At 44.7% G+C, this 20,095-nt stretch overlaps 1 protein-coding gene across 4 annotated transcripts in view; it reads left to right on the forward strand.

The window, feature by feature from the left end:
* The window catches only part of FGF1 (fibroblast growth factor 1), a 301,496-nt gene that overhangs the window by 39,058 nt on the left and 242,343 nt on the right, over positions 1 to 20,095 (forward strand). The window lies entirely within an intron of this gene.

A 20,095-nucleotide genomic window follows, 5' to 3' on the forward strand; every position in this document is an offset into this window, starting at 1 on the left:
GCAGAAAGGGAAGACGGTGACTCTTGTGGCCCAGGAGATCTTGGTATGCAGAGATCGTGAAGATGGTGGTAGGGGACCCACGGACCCTACCACCATGGCCAGACCTTCTCTCGCAAGGTCTGGTATTCCATCCTACCTTACAAATGCAAAATTTAATGGTTTGGCTATTGATAACCACATTCTGAAGGAGCGTGGGCTGCCAGGTTCAGTAATTTCTACTTTGGTTAATGCTAGGAAGCCGGCCTCCAGAGTCATATATTATAGAGTCTGGAAGGCATATGTCTCCGGTTGTGAATCCAGGGGTTGGCACCCCAGGAAATATGTCATAGGTAGGATCCTTGAATTTCTACAGATAGGATTAGAAATGAAGCTGGCTTTGAGTACTATCAAAGGCCAGGTGTCGGCCTTATCAGTATTTTTTCAACGACCACTTGCTTCGCACTCTCTGGTTCTTAGCTTTATTCAGGGGGTAACGCAGATTAATCCTCCAGTTAGGTCACCTCTGAACCCTTGGGACTTGAATTTAGTCCTGTCTGCGTTACAGAAACAGCCTTTTGAGCCGATACGAGATATTCCCTTGGTCCTTTTGACAAGGCAATTCATTTTTCTGGTTGCCATATCTTCTGCAAGAAGGGTATCAGAGTTGGCTGCTCTTTCTTGTAAAGAGCCATATTTGATTATTCACAAGGATAAGGTTGTATTACGTACTCATCCTAATTTCCTACCAAAGGTACCGTCAGGTTTTCATTTAAACTAGGATATTGCTCTGTCTTCATTTTTCCCAGAACCTCGTTCTGCGGAAGAAAGGTCACTACATTCTCTTGATGTGGTGAGAGCAGTCAAGGTCTACCTGAAGGCGACTGCTCAGATTCGTAAAACAGATGTTTTGTTGCCAGAAGGTCCTAAGAGAGGACAGGCAGCATCGAAATCTACTATTCCTAAATGGATTCGTCAAGTGATTATTCAAGCTTATTGTTTAAAGAGGAAAATTCTACCATTTCATATTAAAGCGCACTCCACCAGGGCTATTACTACTTCCTGGGCAGTGCATCACCAAGCCTCCATGGCTCAAATCTGCAAGGCCACAACTTGGTCTTCAGTCCATACATTTACCAGATTCTATCAAGTAGATGTAAAAGGTCATGAGGATATCGCCTTTGGGCGCAGTTTACTGCAGGCAGCAGTATAAGTCCTCTAGTCTCTTGGTGCCCTACTTTTGTTGTGTCTCCCTCCCTTCAGTTGGCATTGCTATGGGACATCCCACATAGTAACTACTATGGCTCTGTGTCCCGTGATGTACGATAAGAAAATAGGTTTTTTAAAACAGCTTAACTGTAAAATCCTTTTCTTTGAAGTACATCACGGGACACAGAGGTCCCACCCTTCATTTGGTATACACGTGTATTGCTTTTCTACAAAACTGAGGTATTCCCAGTACTGGGAGGGGTTATATAGGGAGTGGACTTCTTGTCTTAGGGGTGTGCCAGTGTCGATCACCTGAAGGTGGCCTATAACCCACATAGTAACTACTTTGGCTCTGTGTCCCATGATGTACTTCAAAGAAAAGGATTTTACAGGTAAGCCGTTTTAAAAATCCTATTTTCTGGGCTGTACTATGGATACAAACAACAAACAACATACATATATGTGGTATCTCTGCAATCGTCAGGAACAGGAGAATTTATTTTGGGTTGTTATTTGGTGGAATGTTATGGTAGTACCAAAACAAAATATACAGCTTAATTTAAAAAAATATATATTTTTTTTACTATTTTGGGCCGGTTTTCCTTTGATAATAAAAAAAATTAAAATCTGAAGACATCCATTATCATTTACCACCAAATAAAAGTCTAATTTGTCCTCAAAAAAACAAGGCATAATCCACCTGGATGCACAAAATAGTTGTGATGATATGTACGGTTTTACGAAAACATATCAAAGTTGCTAAATTGCGTTTAGGCATTAGGATTTGTTTTACCCTTAGGTGCAAAGGGATTAACAAAAGGGATTAACGCCATAAAAGTGGTGCAGCAGCTTTATCGAATTCCCCCTATATGTCCCGGCAGGCACAGGGGGCACTCATATTCCTGAAGTTGGGTAGTGCAACTGGGGGACAGTATGAAGAGCAGGCTCGGAGGAAAACAATTAGGGAACAGCATGAGCCTGTAGGTCCTGCTATCAGCATCCCATTTTACAAAAACAATTGGCTTTGATATACGTTTGGCTAAGTTTAACCACTCTTGTTCTAGGAGGACATCATATGACGTCCTTTCACTTCTGCTGTGCATGCGCGCCCATGGAGGCGCACAGTGCGGCCATCGGTGGTGAGCTGTGTCCCTAGGACAATCACAGCCGTTCACAAATGTAAAAAAGACCGGCATTTTCTCCTCACACACAGATCGGTGTGGAGAGAAGAGCCAGGGAACCACGAGTTACCAGTCTAGAGAGCATTTACTTGCAAAACACCCCATTGCCAACAATAAAGAGTAGCTGTCTGCCCATCAGCGGTGTACCTGTCGCCCAGTAGTGCCCTCAGCAGTGTACCTGTCGTCCATCAGTACACCTGTCGCCCATCAGCAGTGTACCGCCCTAACAGTGTCCATCAGTGCACCTGTCGCCCATTAGCAGTGTACCTGTCGCCCACCAGTGCCCATCAGCAGTTTACCTATCACCCATCAGTGCCCAGCAACAGTACACCTGTCGCCAACCTATCATACATCCCCGATCAGTGCCGATTTTAGCAGTATACCTGTCACACAGCCACCTATGACCAGAGTACCCATCACACAGTCACTATCAGAAGAGTACCTATCCTACAGCCACCCATCAACAGAGTACCCTTCACACAGTCACCATCAGCAGTATACCTGTCCCAGTGTCACCAGAGCCAGCCATGCCCAAAAAATGTTACACTAGTGGGGACGCAATTTCAAATCCTCAGTATGACAGATGAGAGCAGTGGGGAGCTTTCACGGTCCGATTCCGACTTGGCGTATGAACCCATCAAAAGTACTGGATCGGCGACCAAACTGGAGGAGGAAAGGGTCCTTCCTAAAAGGATAAGGTGCTCCGAAAACCAGGCAGTTGCAAGCAGTGCCATACACCTCAATGGTCAATCGGCAAACGCCAACGGGACTAGACCCCAGGATGAGGGGCCCAGTACCAGCACTGGAATATCACATCCCCCAAGAATCAGGGCCCAAACATATCTCCCAGATGCACTGGCGAACCCATTATCGCTGCCTTCCAACTCGGGATCATTTTTCAGAAATTGATTTTTTTTTATTTATTTTTGCCCAACAGTTTACTTCAGTTTATTGTGGAGCAGATCAATCTTTTTGCCCAACCATATATTTCTAACAACCCCAGCTCATCCTTTGCCCATCCGTATGAGTGGAAACGACAAGTGAAGAATAGCTGGTTGTTAAGGAGCAGGCTGGGAAGCTGGTCGCTGTGTCCTTGAAGGATAAGTTCACCCTTACAGAGAAATCTGTAAGGTGACCTTACACAAGACCCCCTCCTCAACCCCCGCTGACCTGCAGTGCAGCGATCTCCCGTTCTGAGCCCCGGTATAGCCACCTCACAGCTTCGGCGCTTAGAAATCTCCTCAGCTTCCTTTCTTCTTCTTCCCCTCTGAGAGACGTTTAGGAGATTAAGCTCTGGGGATTTCTACACCCCGGTGCCGTGAGGCGGCTTTACCGGGGCTCAGAGCGGGAGATCACCACGATGCGGGTCAGCGGGACTGGGGGGGGGGGGGTGAGGAGAGGGTCCTGTGTAAATTCACCTTACAGATTTTTCTGTAAGAGTTTACTTACCCTTTAAGGACGCAGCGGCCGACTCCCCAGCCTGCTCCTTAACAACCAGCTATTCTTCACTCAGATTTTGAATTGGTCGATCATTTTTCAACTGATACATAATTTAAATCCTTCCAAAAATGTGGAATTCGTTAGAAAATTAATAAACAAAATTAAATGAAACCAAACAAATTCTGAAACCATTCGATACAAAATTAGTAACATAACAAATCTATCGAGAAACTAAATTACTGTTTTAGTTCTACACATGTCTAATTGGTTGTCAGGAAATTAGATGTGTAATTTATGTCCCTAGAATGCCTGAAGGTGCTACCTGGATGTTGGGCCTCTGTATGTGGCCAGGCTGTGGAAAAGTCTCACACATGTGGTATCGCCATACTCAGAAGGAGTAGCAGAATGTATTTTGTGGTGTAATTCTTGGTATGTACTGTACATGCTATGTGTTGGAAATATCTTATAAATTGACAAATTTGTGTAAAAAAAAAAAAAAAAAAATATGTTTTAAGTTGTGGAAAAAAAATGACATATTCAAAAGACTAAATTTCCTTTATAGAATATATGTTAGGGTGTTTGCTTTCCAAAATGGGGTAATTTTGTGGGTAATTCCACTGTCCTGGTGCTCTAGGGCCTTTAAAAATGTAATAGATAGTCAGGAAATCAGATGTATAATTTATGCCCCTAGAACGCCTGGAGGTGTTACTTGGATGTTGGGCCTCTGTATGTGGCCAGGCTGTGTAAGTCTCACAAATGTGGTATCCCCATACTCAGGTCGAGTAGCAAAATGTGTTTTGGGGTGTAATTGCAAATATGCCTATGCCGTGTGTGAGAAATACCTTGTTAATGACAATTTTGTGTAAAAAAAAAAAATATCCATTTCCCAAGTATTGTGGGAAAAAATTACAACTTCAAAAAAACTTACCATGGCCTTACTAAATTATGATCATCATTATTATTATACAAGATTTATATAGCGACAACAGTTTGACCTTGGACTGTGTACTTTCAAAAAAGGAGTAATTTGGAAGGGGGAATATTTGCACTGACCTGACACTTCAGGGCCTTTAAAAAATTAGATAGACAGTCAGTACATCAGCATTGATCAATTTTCAATGATACATAGCGTAGCATGTAGATTCTATAACTTTCACACAGACTAAATAATATACACTAATTTGGGTTATTTTTACCAAAGATATGTAGCACTATCATTTTTGGCCTAAATTCATGAAGGAAAATTACTTATTTGCAAAATTTTATAATAGAAACTAAAAAAAATGTGGGTTTTTTTTCAAAATCTTTTTTCTTTACATCGCAAAAAAATAAAAATCCAGTCTTGATTACCGTATTTATCAGCGTATAACACGCGCCGGCATATAACACGCACCCCAAGTTTAGGAGGGAATTTTAAGGAAAAAAAAGTTTTAAGGAAAAAAACTTACATTTAAATGCCCATCAATGCAGCCTTGCACAGCGTCCATCTGCATGCTTGTCCAGTGTCATTTGCAGCCTTGTTAGTGTCATTTGCAGCCTTGTCAGTGTCATTTGCAGCCTTGTCAGTGTCATTTGCAGCCTTGCAGTCATTTGCAGCCTTGCAGCCTTGGTGTCATTTGCAGCTTTGTCAGTGCCCATCTGCAACTTTGCCTGTGTCCATTAGCAGCCTTGCCCAGGCTGCAGTTAAACTGCAGTGACTTGTCAGTGTCACTGCAGTTTGAAAATGGCGCCACCGGCGCCGAGATACATAGCCGTGACTTGCGGCGGCTCTTGGCCACTTTCGACTCCACTCGTAGTCCTGCCCGGGATGGGCGTGACTGTGAGCGGAGCGAGCGCCGCCCATATACAGATAGCCGAGTGTACTCGGCTAGGTTCGGTTAGCTCCACTCACAGTCACGCCCAGTCCCTGTTTCCATCATAGGGCGGGACTGGGCGTAACTGTGAGCGGAGCTAGCCGAACCTAGCCGAGTACACTCGGCTATCTGTATATGGGTGGCGCTCGCTCCGCTCACAGTCACGCCCATCCTGGGCAGGACTATGAGTTGAGCCGAAAGTGGCCGAGAGCCGCCGCAAGTCACGGCTATGTATCTCGGCGCCTGCGGCGCCATTTTCAAACTCCGCTATCTATGTATAGCGGCAGCCGGCGATCGCTCCGCTCAGTCAGCGGGGGATCGCAGGGGATCGGCGTATAACACGCACCCGCGATTTTCCACTGATTTTAAGGGGAAAAAAGTGCTTGTTGTACGCCGATAAATACAGTAATTACCACCATAAGAAAGCTCTATTTGTGTAAAAAAAAATAATAAAAATTGTTTGGGTACAGTGTAGCATTACTGAGTAATTGTCATTCAAAGTGTGAGAGCACTGAAAGCTGAAAATTGGTCTGGGCAGGAAGGGGGTAAAAGTGCCCATACTGAAGTGGTTAAAGTGATCTGCGGTTGAATGTTTTTCAGAGTCATTTGACAGACAATATGTCGCCTGCTGAAAATGCCGAACCACTGCACCACAAATGCATGCATTACACATAGTTGTGACGCGGCACCATTCGCTTAAACTTTCAGCTTTGGAAAGCCTACGTTAGACTTACCGGTAACGGTATTTCTACGAACCTTCCAGGACGGCACACCTGAGAGATGATGGCTCCTCCCCACAGGAAACACAATCACTTGACAGCTTGTTATAAGTCCCCACCCTTTCCCTTGATCCCAGTATGTAATAAAGTAATCCTGAACTGGTTCACAAGGAGCATTGCTCCACATAGGTACTTACCACCTAACATTTAGCTTATCTTTCCCTCCACATAGGGCGGGAAGTAGGCCTGCCATCCTGAAAGGTTCGTAGAAATACCGTTACCGGTAAGTCTAACGTAGGTTTTCTCCTATCAGTAAAAAGCCAAGTCTTGCTGTGACAACAATTCCATGCGGTAGTGCTTTAGGAACGTATCCTGACTGGACCAGGTGGCGGTGCTGCGGATTTGTTCCCAGGAGGCCCCTGCTTTTTCAGCCCAGTATGTTGCTAGTGACCTGGTTGAATGAGCTTTAACCTTTGCTGGTGCTGGAATTCCAGAACTCTTATAGGCCATGGAGATAGCTTCTCTGATCCATCTGGAGACTGAGGCTCTAGAAGCCTGAAGTCCCGTCCTAGACCCAGCGTACAAAACTAGCAGGTGACTGGACCTCCCAAACCTCTTTGTTCTTTCTAGATAGGTAAGGAGACCCCTTCTGACATCCAGACAGTGAAATCTCTTTTCTTTCTCATTTTTTGGTTTATCACAAAAGGACGGCAATGTTATATCTTGCATCCTTTGAAAAAAGGATGCTACCTTTGGTAGATATAAGGGATCTGTCCTAAGGGTGACCCTATCTGGCTGTACCAATAGGAAGGGTTCCCTCATGGACAGTCCTTGCAAGTCCCTGACCCTCCTGGCCATAGTAACTGCTAACAAAAATGATAATTTTAAGGTTAGAAACTTAAAGGGAACCTCTTCTATAGGTTCGAAAGGGTCTTTAGATAGCGCCTCTAATACCCTAGTTAAGTCCCATGGTGGGAAAATACTTTTGAATACGGGGGAAATCCTTTCCCTGGCCAGAAGAAAACATTTAATGAGGTTTTCCTTTGCCAACCTTACATCCAGATAGACCGAGAGGGCCGCTATCTGAACCCGAAGGATGCTGATCGCTAGACCTTGGTCTACTCCGTCCTGGAGAAACTCCAGGATAACTGGAACAGCGGTGGAGGTTACCTGCCTTTCTTTACCCCAAGAACAAAAAGTCTTCGAAACTTTAGAATAAGTCTTTTTAGTCACTGGTTTCCTACTCATGAGGAGGGTATTATTTATTCTCTCTGAGCAGCCCTTGCTTTTCAGAATCTGGCGCTCACTAACCAAGCCATCAGCTGGAAAAATTACGGCCTTGGATGTAGTACTGGACCTTGCCTGAGAAGATCCGGCCTGTTCAGGAGTTTCCATGGCTCTGCCACTGCCATCGAACTTATGCCGCGTACACACGGTCGGACTTTTCGTCTACAAAAGTCCGACAGCCTGTCCGACATACTTCCGACGTACCTTCAGCGGACTTGCAGCAGACTTTCTTACGAACGGACTTGCCTACACACGACCACACAAAAGTACGACAGCCTAGTACGCGGTGACGTACACCAAGTCCGACGAGACTATAAAACGGAAGTTCAATAGCCCGTACGACACCCTTTGGGCTCCTTCTGCTAATCTCGTGTTTATCTCGTGTTAGTAGAAGTTTGGTGAGAGACGATTCGCGCTTGTGAGACTCGTATTTTTCAGTTCGTTTTAACTGTTGTTCAGTCTGTGCTTGTGAGGTTTGTATCTGCTTTTCAGTGCGTTTGGTCAGTTGGCATTGAGAAATCTTTGTTTTATTGGCCATTCGTTCCTGATTTTCAGGTCGTTCTTCACAGGCCTTGCTGTTCTTCAGTGCGTTCTGTTTAGTGCGTTCTGACCAGCCGACCGTTTTGAAACCATGCTACCTGTACGTACTCGTCGTAGAGCTCGTGCATTGTATGTGCTTGGTGCTGTAGTTTATTCTTCAGCCCAAGACCAGTCCATGAACAGGGCGAGGAGGAGTTCATGGACCAAGAATTGGTTGCTTCAGCGTGACCAGTTCTGTGACATGCCTTTGCTCCGTGAGATCCGTGAGAATAATCCTGAGGATTTCAGGAACTTTCTCCGGATGACGGACCCCGTTTTTGACCGTTTGTTGGCTTTGCTGACCCCCTATATCAGCAGGCAGGATACCTGCATGAGGCAAGCCATCACTCCGGAGCAGAGGCTGGTCGCTACCTTGCGGTATTTGGCCACAGGGAGAAGCCTGCAGGACCTTAAGTTCTCGACAGGCATCTCCCCCCAGGCTCTGGGGATCATTATCCCAGAGACCTGTTCTGCCATCATCCAGGTCCTGCAGAAGGACTATATTAAGGTAAGATATTTTTCTTTTATTAGCATCACATGTTCTTTTATGTAATCTTTGATAATGTAATGTATTTCTTGCTTCAAACACTACTTACCATCATTGCAATATAGTGTGAATGTCCCCTTTTTATCCTCACACATGCTGGATTTTTTTCCTGTTATTTTTTGTCATGCATGTATATTTTCCTTCAATAACCTTCCCAGCATGAAGTGATGGGAACATATCCACCTAGTCTACTCATTTTGAATGTATTTTGTTTGAGTGTATTTAGTGTGCTTATAATTAGCAATTAGCTAGATTTCCCAACCCCCCCACCCACCCCCACCTAAACTCAGTCCAAATAGTGTGCTGCTAATTAGCAATTATCTTGATTTCCCAACCCCCCCACCCACCCCCACCTAAACTCACTCCAAATAGTGTGCTGCTAATTAGCAATTATCTAGATTTCCCAACCCCCCCACCCACCCCCACCTAAACTCACTCCAAATAGTGTGCTGCTAATTAGCAATTATCTTGATTTCCCAACCCCCCCACCCACCCCCACCTAAACTCACTCCAAATAGTGTGCTGCTAATTAGCAATTATCTAGATTTCCCAACCCCCCCACCCACCCCCACCTAAACTCACTCCAAATAGTGTGCTGTTAATTAGCAATTATCTAGATTTCACAACCCCCCCCCCCACCCTCGTAAAAATTTGCTTGAATGTTCTGTGGTGTTGATTTGTCTAAAGCAAATATATGTTGCAGTTTGCAAAATGCATGTGCACTCTACAAGTGCATTTGTTCCAGTGCTTTAGTAAATGAGCAGAAGCTCTGGTGATTTCCATCATCAAATCATATGCAAGCCTCAAAGTGTTTTCATTAATTGCCCTTGCCTGTGATTGTGTACTCCTTGCAACATGAATGCCTTTTTACATTACCTCATTTACTGTAAGCTGGTTAGCAACTGCACCTGCAGAGTGCGACAACTGCAGTCTTGTAGCCTTTTTAGTCCCTAAATTCCTGCGTGTCCTAAAAGTAATCTTTTTTTAGGGATTTCACAACCCCCTAAAATGTAATCAATGTTCCATCAGAGGGGGTGAGCAATCTGATAAGTGTGCCTTTCCATATTAGTTATTCCAGAAGAATTAAATTATTTAATGTTATACTGATGCTGGGGAATAATGTTTTTAATTGTCTAATTTTCTTGCAATGTTAGCTTCCAAATTAATTGATTTTGGTTTTCTTGTTTGATTCCCCAGTTTCCTTCAACGCCACAGGAATGGCAGACTGTGGCATCCCATTTTGCCAGCCGTTGGGACTTTCCCAATTGTGGAGGGGCTATAGATGGGAAACATGTCCACATTGTGCCACCACCCCATTCGGGGTCATACTATTTTAATTATAAGGGGTTCCACAGTATTGTTTTAATGGCGGTGGTGTCGGCACACTATGATTTTTTATATGTGGACGTGGGGAAGAATGGCCGGATGTCGGATGGAGGAGTATTTGCCCAGACGGAGTTCTGCCAGCGTCTCCAGAGTGGTGGCCTGGGATTGCCACCTGATGCGGATAACGTGGAAGGACTCCCCTTTGTCTTCATTGCCGATGAAGCCTTCGCTCTCAGCAAGCACCTCATGAGGCCATTCCCCCAAAGAACCCTCACCCCGGAGAGGAGGGTTTTTAATTACCGGCTGGCCAGAGCTAGAAGAGTGGTTGAGAATGCGTTTGGAATTCTGACCAGCCGGTTCCGCCTGTTTCAAACAGCCATTAATTTGGCGGAATACAAACTTAATTTTATCATTTTATCGTGCTGCATTCTGCACAACTTTTTAAACAAACATTCTCCGAATTATATAGGCACAGTTGGGCCTGAGGCCGGACAAATAGATGCCAACCTTACGGGCCTGGATACTGTCCGTACTGGCTTGGCCCCCCAAAGTGCCCGTCAAGTTAGACAGCAATATGTTAATTATTTTATGGGTAGGGGGGCCATTGCAATGGGCCAGGATATATAATTTTTTACAATAAAAAAAATATTGAGGAAATCTTGCATTATATTTATTGCTTGCCTTTCTTTTGGGCTGTCTCCTAGGTTATGGTCGAGCAGTTGTAGTGCCAACTGTATTTTAATTTTAAATGTCTAAATAAGCTCCATTGCCACTGTAAACAACTTTTTTACAATTATAACCAAACTGATACTGAGCCTTGAAATAACAAACCACACATTTATTTCATTCCTATAAGGAGATGTTTTTATTAATGGTTGTTATGCATTCAGTTCTGCATTTAGTATAAAATGTTCATAGACAAAAATATAATGATATCTTAATAATGTAGAAAAATATAATTATATTTAAATATTTCTACCTAATCCACAAAAAAATATTTTTGGCTTTTTGATTTTCGCAAACAGGCTTTTTTTGTTTTTTTTTGAAAATCAAGTTTTGTTATTTTTTTTGTTTTTTTAAAATCAAGTTTTATTTTTTTTGTTTTTTTAAAATCAAGTTTTATTATTTTTTTTGGTTTTTTAAAATCAAGTTTTTTTGTTTTTTTTGGTTTTTTAAAATCAAGTTTTTTTTTTTTTTTGTTTTTTTTTGAAAATCAAGTTTTGTTATTTTTTTTGGTTTTTTAAAATCTATTTTTTTTAATTTTTTTTGGTTTTTTGAAAATCAAGTTTTATTTTTTTGTGGATTTTTTAGGTATTTACGAGAAACAGCCCTCCTTTTTTAAATTAGGTTAAACAGCCATTTATGTTCAGCCAAAAAAAGAAAGAGAAGGCCCAGAATGGGGTCAGCAAAACAGGAAATGAAGGACATGATTGATGTTTTGGGGTTTAAAAAAGGGCATTTAGATTCGACCCAAAACATCAATCATGTCCTTCATTTCCTGCTGCATACGATCCAGCCGATTACGCATTTCATCGATGTCTTTATTCCAGGCCATTATTTGACCAATTAGCCGTTGGGCACTTTCAGAGGTGAAATAGTCACTTCTTGTTGTACCTAAAGTGGAATGAAACCAAAAAATGTCTTTAGAAATATGCACACATACATAGTTTACCTTACCATAATAAAGCTGTTGTCTCAGACACTGACCTGGTGGGGTGCCCATGTAGCATAATTCCTCCACATCCTCGGGGGTGGTGCTGTTGCTTGAATCAAGCACAACCAGATCCCCTAAAATAGAGTAGACAAATTACATTAAACAAAAGGCAGCCATGCATAGATTAACGTAAGCTGGTGTGTCAGACACTCACCTGGTGGGGTGCCCATGTCGCCCACCTCTCCTTCCTCCACATCCTCAGTGGGACTTGGGCTGATTTCCCAATCATGTTTGGCTTGGGGTGGACTGTCTTCTTGTTGGCTGAGTGATTTTTCCCCTATATGAAACAAAAAATTATTAATCTACTTAGCACACAGATATTTTAGTACATAGTAATTTTCCAACATTTGTAGTGAAGTGGTTTGTGTAGAGTTCCTATTTTACCTCAGTATTTAAAATTATAAAGACATATCGGATAGATAGATATCAATATCTCAAAATATAGTTAATAATCTTTTGATCTCTCTCTCTCTATATCTGGAACAAAATCTCTAAATATCTAACTAAATGTAAAGAAAAAAAATAAAGATAACTTAAAATATTCAAAAAGAATGTTTTACATTTCTATACCTATCTCTATATCTATATATATCTCTATCTCTATCTCTATCTCTATCTCTATCTCTATCTCTATATATATATATATAGATCTATCTATAGATATGTAACGAGGTTTATTAAAAGATCGTTTAAAACGATGAACAAAAAATCGTATAGGAAGGAAAAGCACATGGAGCAGTATACAAGGTAATAAACACAAGAGAAAAACACGACAAGTACTTACTTTTTTTAAGAACTTTCCGGATACGTCGGTATTGATCCGGCTCCCTGAGTTTCAGGTCAGACCATCTTTTTCTCAGTTGATCTCTGGAGCGCTGGACCCCAAAAGATGCCTGCAAAGTGTCCACGACCTTCGCCATTATTTTGGCCTTGCGCAAATTTGGCCGTGCGTACGGCCCATACTTCCCATCATAGTCGTCTTTGTGAAGAATGGCCACCATCTCCACCATCTCTTTAAAACTCATATTAGAGGCCTTAAATCTAGGCCTCATAGATTTGGTTGACGTTCCAGCCTCCGGGCTGTCTCCACTACCTGAGGTCGTCAACATTTCAGGTGTCTCCGCCATTATTTAACTCCACTACGCGCCGTAACAAAAAATGGGCGGAGAACATGAGTTAAAATCGAACGTCAGGGGCGGGCGACGCAGGCGGAGTTTCACACATGCGTAGTGTATAAAGAGGGGCCTTGCGCACGTGTCGTACGTACGTTCTGTGCGTCGAATTAGGGGGCGGAGAACATGAGTTAATTTCGAACGTCAGGGGCGGGCGACGCAGGCGGAGTTTCACACATGCGTAGTGTATAAAGAGGGGCCTTGCGAACGTGTCGTACGTACGTTCTGTGCGTCGAATTAGGGGGCGGAGAACATGAGTTAATTTCGAACGTCAGGAGCGGGCGACGCAGGCGGAGTTTCACACATGCGTAGTGTATAAAGAGGGGCCTTGCGCACGTGTCGTACGTACGTTCTGTGGTAGGTGATAGTGGACCAGGACGTTACAAAACGAAGGTAATTTTAGATATATATTTTTTGGGTTTTATGGTCATGACTTTGTAGCAAGCGGCCTATATGGCTTGATAGATTGATGAGGCCTACATAGGGAGAAGATGATGAGGGGTTAGCAGAAACCTATAATAAAAGTGTTTTTTGTCTTGTGACTTCATCTTTTCCAGATATAATGAATCCCCTATTTAAAGATCCAGAGTTCCTTACAGCTTTTATTTCGAAATATCGAGAGATGAGGAATTTGTGGGAGGTGAAACACCCTCAGTATTATGCAAAGCATGTGAGGAAGTCAACGCTGGAGAGACTTCTGTCCTTTGTCCAGGCGACCATCCCGGAAGCAACAATGGAGACATTGCTCAAGAAAATTGGGGTCTTGAGGAACATGTATAAGAGGGAGCATAAGAAGATCCAGGAATAAAGGAGATCAGGAGCATCAGCAGATGATGTTTATGTACCCAGGCTGTGGTACTACAATCAACTCCGTTTTCTGGATGACCAGAATGAAGCCAGGCCATCACTTTCAACCCTTCCCTCCACCCTTCCCTCCACCCCAGCAGAGGCTGATGAGGAGCAAGCTGGGTCTTCCATCCTGGATATGACCATCTGGAGTCAGGTAAATTATTTTAACAAATATTTACTGTACTAATATTAATGATGTTAACTGGATGTTATAATTGTCTAAAATAATTTGTCACTCAAAATTGTGTATACATATCAATTGACAGTAGTGGCTAAATATGTTTGGCACCTGCTTGAAATAATTAGGGTGTCTGATTAGACTCTTTTATTAAAGAGATGTATTCACATTGAATTTGCTATTCATGAGAAGCAAACTGTGTGTCATTGATGAACCCAAAAAAATATACTCAAACTATTGTCCTTTTTTTATACACAGGATGAGTCCATCCAGGAGGAATGTGGGGAAAGTGGCAGGCAGGAGGAGACCGGGCCCATGGACAGCCTGGAGGAGGCCGGATTCACCATCATCCTGGAGGAGGCTGGGCCCAGTGTCAGGCAGGAGGTGGCTGCTCCCAGTGAGGTGGCTGCTCCCAGTGAGGTGGCTGCTCCCAGTGAGGTGGCTGGGCCAAGTGAGGTGGCTGGGCCCCGTAGGAGCCTGACCGAATCCCAAGTGCCTCCCCTCCACCTTCCCAAAAAAAGGGCCAGGAAGGGGATGGTCACACAGGACGCATCCCTGCGCCTCATGCAAGAGGCCACCCGTTTTTTAAGGAGCCCCCCCGAAGCGGAAGAATCCTATGGCTGCTACTTAGCCAGCAGGCTTCTTCAGATGGATTGGGAGCAGCGCCTCATTTGTGAGCGCCTATTTGGGGAAACAATCCATAAGGGGCTGCAGGGCACGCTAACACAAAACACCCAACTACATGAGGCAGCCCCCCCTCCTCCTCCTCCTCCTCCTCCTCCTCCTCCTCCTCCTCCTGCCACAACTGAAACACCAGAGCCACAGCCTCAAAAGAAGGCTACAGGGAAGGCTGCAGGGCAGCGTGGAGGAAAGGCTGCAGGGAAGAGAAGAAAGTGATGACCTGGGTTCAGTCTGGTCTGACAGAAGACGCAGGCTGTTGTAGGACCACAGTCTGGGGACATCTAGATCATCTGCTGGTGCTGTTGATCTCTGGGATTCTTGGACCAGATTGTGCTCCCTCTTATATGGACTCCGCAAGATCCCAATTTTCTTGTACACCGACTTTTTCCAGCGTTGACTTCCTCTTTATTTTATTTTGACCATGAATAAATGGATCTTTTTTGAGTTTAGCAAAAGACTTTATGTGTTTTCTTTTAAATCATTGATTTTACACACAATGTTAAATTAACAAGGGACAACAATCTCATTGAGTTTGGAAAAAACACACCAAAAATACATTACTAATGTTAATAATGTTCAAGTGGTAAGTCTTGAAAATAAAAAAATTTACATAACCAAAAACGGTGCTTTGGGTTAACTTTATCTAAAAACTAAAAAATAATCACTATAAAAAAAAAAAAAGAATAATGGGTTCTTTGTGGTAACTTTACAAACCTAAAAAAAATAAAAAAATGGGGAAAAAGTATTATTAGTATGGAAACATTGTTTTTAAAATGCATACTATATCATTCATGAGATCAAAGAGAAAAAGAATCCAGAAATCAGTTTGGGAGAACTCTGATTATGAACAGCAAAACACCTTCGTTCTTTAGAGCATTCGTAAAGAAGAAATAAAATGCGCTGCATTCAACGATCACAGATTTTGCAGCGTGATGAATGTGCTACCTACAATACGAACACTAGTTTTACTAGACCGAGTGCTTCCGTTTAGTTTTTGCTTATGAGCATGCGTCGTTTTTTTGTCCGTCGGACTAGCATACAGACGAGCGGACTTCGGGGTCCGTCGTAGTTACGACGTAAAGATTTGATGCATGTTTCAAATCTAAAGTCCGTCGGATTTGAGGCTAAAAAAGTACGTTGAAAGTCTGGAGAAGCCCACACACGATCGGATTACCAGCCAGCTTTAGTCCGTCAGCGTCCGTTGGACTTTTGTAGACGAAAAGTCCGACCGTGTGTACGCGGCATTAGGCTTGCGAACCAAGCTCTCCTTGGCCACCAGGGTGCTATCAGGAGAATCTGGCCTGGGGACTGGTTGAGCTTCTGAAGAACTCGCGGAATCAGTGTTAGGGCTGGGAAGGCGTATGCCAGCCTGTAACTCCAGGTCTGAGTCAGTGCATCTAATCCCTCTGACACTGATTGGCGAACAGATCTATTTCCGGATTCCCGAAGCGCTGTACCAGGGTTTGAAATACCTCAGGGTTTAATTCCCATTACCCCTGTCTTATCGGCTGACTGTGGAAGTCTGCCTCGGTATTGCTTGCCCCTTTTATGTGGACAGCTGAAATGGAGAGAACCCTTCCTTCGGCCCAATCCAGGATCTGCTTGGACAATTCTAGCAGGAGTCTGGATCTGGTGCCTCCCTGGTGACTCAGGTAGGCTACCACAGTGGTGTTGTTGGAGCTCACTTGAACCTCTTTGCCCATGATGCTCTTTTGAAAGGCTTTTAGGGCCTCCCCCACTGCTTTGAGCTCCTTGTAATTGGACAACATCCGACCTAGCGAGCTGCTCCATTTGCCTTGGGATTTCTCTTTTCCCAGGTGGGCCTCCCAGCCCCAGGAACTGGCATCGATGGTGACTTTCACCAGATTCCACTGAGCCCACGGCCTGCCCCCCTTTAGGTTTTTGGGGACTGTCCACCACTCCAGCGAAGACAGGACCTGAGGAGTTAGCAATATCTCCTGATCCAAGGACTCCTTTTTGTCCCAAGAAGACAGAAGGAAGAAGTGGAGGTCTCTTGAGTTGAGCTGTGCCCAGACTATGGCTGGTATACTTGCCGACATCAGAACTAGGGTTCTTAACACCTCCCTTCTGGAGTGTGACAGGGTCTTTATCAGGTCCCCCACTGATGAAGCCAGTTTTTCCACCTTGTCCTCTGGCAAAAAGAGCTTCTGCAGTCTGGTGTCCACTCTGTAACCAAGAAAAGTCTTGATCTGTTCTGGTTTGAGGGAGGATTTTTCCATGTTGATTATCCAGCCCAGGCTTTCTAGAACTGACATTACTTTGTTGGTATCTGACCTGACCTGGGTGACTGATGGTCCGGAGATCAGTAGATCGTCCAGGTATGGAATTAGAGATATACCCTGGAGAAGTAGAAAGGCTACTGCCTCCGCTAAGATTTTTGTAAAAATCCTTGGGCTGGCTGTCAACCCAAATGGGAGGGCCCTGAACTGCCAGTGAAAAATCTGCCCTCTGACTGCTACCGCGAACCTCAGGAATGCCTGATGATCCACATGAATTGTAACATGTAGGTAGGCATCCCTGAGGTCCAGAGTTATCATGAAGGCCTCCTTCATGAGGTTTTTTCTTACGGAGTAGATACTCTCCATAGTAAACTTTTTGTATTTCAGGTACCTGTTCAGGTTTTTTAAGTTTACTATAAGCCGATACTTTCCTGACAGCTTGCGAGCTACGAATACGTGGGAGTAGAATCCCTGGTATTGCTGTTCCTTTGGTACTGGCACCACCACCCTCTGTTCCACCAACTCCTGGATACCCTCTAGAAGGGCGGATCTTTTTAGGGTATCCCTGGGGGGGGATGAGTAAGGGTGATCATAGAGGGGGGTTTTTCCGAGAACTCCAAATGATACCCCTCTCGCAGGGTCTGGCAGATGTAAATGCTGTCCAAAATTTTTTCCCGCTGAGGGGCAAAGTGGGACAGCCGTCCCCCTACTCTGATCTTGGCATCACTTGGTCTCTTTGGTGCCAACCTTGGGGAGGGGGGAAACAACAAACTTTTTTTTTTGCTTTCCCCTACCATAGCCCCACCTCTTGTTGGGCTCCTTTTTGGCTCTATGCTGTGGTTGCCCTGGGGGGGCCTCGAAAAATTATTTTAAATTTTTCTTTTTCTCTCTTGGTCTTTATTAGGAATTTTTTACCCTTTTCTGAAGACCTAGATAGAATGTCGTCCAGGCCCTGGCCAAACAGCAAAGAACCCTGAAAGGGAAGGCCGCAAAGTTTACCATTTGATGTGACATCACCTTCCCAAGCCTTAATCCAGACAGCTCTCCTAGCTGAATTGATTAATGCGGCTGTCTTAGCCGAGGCTCTTGCAGACTCCAATGCAGCATCTGCAAGGTAAGCGACAGCTTTTGATGATAGGAAGTCAAGGACATCACCCTCTTCGGATTCCTTAGACAGGTGCTTGGTCAATTTCTCCACCCAGAAATTTGCATTTCTGGCTACACATGCTGCCGCTAAGGCTGGACCCATGGCTGACGTATTAGCCTCCCAAGCTTTTCTAACAAGGGATTCTGCTCTACGGTCCATCAGGTCCTTAATACTGCCTGTATCCTCAAAGGAGAGGTCAGACAACTTGGTGTTCCCTTTAGGGATTGATGGAGTGGAAAAACCCTGAATTGAGCCTTGCTCAGCCCCCTGTATAACATGTCCTGCGCTGAGGTCACCTTAGGGGCTTCTGGAAGCTCCTCAGTAGCATATATTGCCTCTAGGAGTCCATCCAGATCCTCTATGGTAAAGAGGTGTCTCCGTAACCTGGCATCCTCCTGAGTCTGACTTAATAGGTCAGGATCCAGCTCTCCCTCTGAGCTATGCTCTGACCTGGCCTGGCTTTCCCCATCCCCCCTGTCCTCTTCTTCCTTGTCTACCTGGGCTAGAGGGAGTGACTGTGAGGGTAGAAGAAGGGCACTAGGTCCCCCTCCAGAGAGGCTTTCCTGGGAGGATGTGCCTTCTCTAGGGGTAAGCTCCTCTGTCTCAGGGCCCTGAGCTGTTGACTGCCCTGCGACATCACGGAAGGCTTTGACCGTTGACAGAATTTCAGTTTCCATAGATGAGAGAAACTTTTTCATCAGTGCCGAAGCTTCTATTCCTGCTAGCTTATTTATACATTTATAGCAGAAGGGCTTTGAGTGGGACTTTGGGAGTTTGTGCTTACGGTACTCACATTTTTTTGAGGAGCTATGCCCTGTAGCGGCAGTAGGTTGTTTATCTGGGGCCTCCTGGGCTCCGTTGGGAGATTCTTTAAGACAAGAGATATAGCATGCAATAGTATATTGTCTTTCCCCTAAATGTGGGCTTGTACTGGGGAGGGAGAAAGGGTAAGGTGAATGGTGAAATCACGCCTGTTCTGGCTACCCCAGGGATTCTTAGACACCTAGAATCCAGGACCTCTCACCCCCTTTTTCGCCTCCCTTTCAAACGGGGTGGTACTCACCGGGCCCCGACCTGGATCTGCCCGCAGTTGCCTTCCCTTCCTCCGGTTCCATGAGGAGGTTGGCAGGGTCCTGGACTGCTGGTACCGCTATTGGGGCAGGTACAGCAAGCCGACCGCTTTCCACCACCTGCTCTGTCTGCACGCCGCTCTCCACGCTTCTTCCCGGCATTTTCTAACACTTCGGGGTTGCTCTGTGACTCCAGCACCGCCCTGTGAAGCGGTCCTGTACCAGAGTGAGGCTTGGAAGGCAGTACTTCCTGTAAGTTTTCCGGCAATGAAGAAAGCGGCTGGCGGCGGTGGTTCATACACATGCAGCGATGGCGCACACTCCCTGCGACCAGAGCACTGGTGCAAACTTGGGGGCAACCTGTGAGAAGGACAAGCCTGCAGGTTAGTTCAGCCCTCCCCGGCCTCCCTAAACCTGTCTCAACAGGGGACCAACAGACCATCCCCGGTCATCTGGTTTTAAACAAAACAAACATGCTGCTGTGTTCGGGAGAAACACAATCAATACTGGGGATCAAGGGGAAGGGTGGGGACTTATAACAAGCTGTCAAGTGATTGTGTTTCCTGTAGGGAGGAGCCATCATCTCTCAGGTGTGCCATCCTGGAAGGTGATAGGAGAAAAATATGTTTATACAGATACACTATATTACCAGAAGTATTGGGACACCTGCCTTTAAAAGCACATTCATTTTAATGGCATCCCAGTCTTAGTCCGTAGGGTTCAATATTGAGTTGGCCCACCCTTTGCAGCTCTTCAACTCTTCTGGGAAGGCTGTCCACAAGGTGTGTCTATGGGAATGTGTGACCATTCTTCCAGGACAGCATTTGTGAGGTCAGGACGAGAATGCCTGGCTCACAGTCTCCGCTCTAATTCATCCCAAAGGTGTTCTATGGGGTTGAGGTCAGGACTCTGTGCAGGAGAGTCAAG

This window comes from Aquarana catesbeiana, linkage group LG03, assembly GCF_042186555.1.
Source record: "Aquarana catesbeiana isolate 2022-GZ linkage group LG03, ASM4218655v1, whole genome shotgun sequence".
Lineage (NCBI taxonomy): Eukaryota > Metazoa > Chordata > Amphibia > Anura > Ranidae > Aquarana > Aquarana catesbeiana.